The sequence below is a fragment of the Octopus bimaculoides genome, chromosome 11 (genome assembly GCF_001194135.2).
Source record: "Octopus bimaculoides isolate UCB-OBI-ISO-001 chromosome 11, ASM119413v2, whole genome shotgun sequence".
In the NCBI taxonomy this organism is placed as follows: Eukaryota; Metazoa; Mollusca; class Cephalopoda; order Octopoda; family Octopodidae; genus Octopus; species Octopus bimaculoides.
Window position 1 is genome coordinate 80530356 of NC_068991.1, and position 1696 is coordinate 80532051.

Here is a 1696-nt window from a genome sequence, read left to right on the forward strand (position 1 = left end):
TGTGTGTGTGTGTGTGTGTGTGTGTGTGTGTGTGTGTGTGTGTGTGTGTGTGTGCATGCATATGAAATGCAGCTTCAATTATCTACTGAATTGGTTCAATGTGAATGTTCTATTACTGTTTAGCTCCAGATTAGTCCTGTCTCCCCTGGCTTTCTCCTCAAAAGCATTCCCACTGCAACCATCCAGTCTTGTATATCAAGGACTAATTTTTCCAATGTTTCCTTGCCATTTTTTTAAGACAGTAGAAAGATGAGATTTAAAGGAACTTGCTATCTATTTTTAGCGGGTCAAGCAACTACAGAGTGGTTCTGTCGTTTCCCACAGATTGTCGAATATCATATTTGGCAGCAACGATACTAAGTAGTTGTTACTGTGACTTGCTCAGGGTTTAGCTGAAATCAGCCTCGTAGAAAGCCATATTATTCCAATTGCAAGTGTTTTCTGTGCTATGACATGTTTGACTTCACTAATATTGTGGATATATATATATATATATATATATACAGATACACAATGGAAGCCATCTGCACAATCTAACAGTGTCCAGCAGTGTATTGTGCACATTGGTGGTTGGTGAGAGTTGAGTTGGACACCAGGAGCTGGTGGGTTGTCAGAAGTTGTGAGAGTGATGCATGACCATAGGGTGTTGCTTGAATGATTGCAAGACACTTAAAATAAAGAGCGTAGTGTGATGTATAACAACAATAATACCCAGAAGTAAATTGCCAGTTTGGTGGTCATTGTCTGGTTATTTTGCTCAATGATGGTCACTAGTACTCTGCTGGTTCACCAACCAATTTTGTCTTATAACAGGGTCTTAACATGCGACCACCAGGCACTACTCAATCATGTGGACAGGGCTTTGGGACATATAAAAAATTTTATCCAAGAATTACATTTCCAAACATGATACATTGTCTGCTGCAAAATAAGGCAATTGGGGTAGGTTCATGGATCGGTTTCTACAACTGGGAATTGAGAAAAAATTTTTTAAATAGGGAAAAGCAATCCACTTAAACAATGGAATAACTGTCACTGTTCAACCCTAGAGACCTGATTGAGTAGACCAAAGATCAAACCCAGCAGTGACCATCTCATTTTAGAGCGATGAAGGACTGTATTTATATTTGGCTAATTTAACCTTTTAGCATTCTCATTAATCAGTCAAATGTAATAACTTATTTATTCACATTGTTTTTAATTATTCCTGTATTATCTCATAGCTTTGAGAATTTTGATAGTGTGTAGGTTTCTTTTTAGAGTGACATTGTAGGGTAGGTATGAGAAGCTGGATCTAACTTCTATTAACATAATCAAATCGAATATTTGGATTAACCATGGCTTGTTTAAATGCTAAAGGGTTAAGTCAGTAGGATGTGATTTAAGGAAGATTTGGCTGCTCTTTCAAGTTGGCCAGAAAAATTGTAGAACAGATTGAGGATTGGAATAAAGATCATAAATTGGTCTTGTCTTTGTTGTATCGAATGTAAATGGTTTTACTACTTGCCTTTATCTAAAACACCCAAGACTTGATAAACAATTGATTTCACTTACATATAATTAATTTAATATAGATAATTACCCAAGTGGTTTCTCTTTTCTGTTTATGGCTTGCAGCTTTATAAAATCTTATTAAAAACTTTCTTATTAATCTTATTATTGTTAACGTTATTTTGCTGTTTAATTCTCCCTCCCT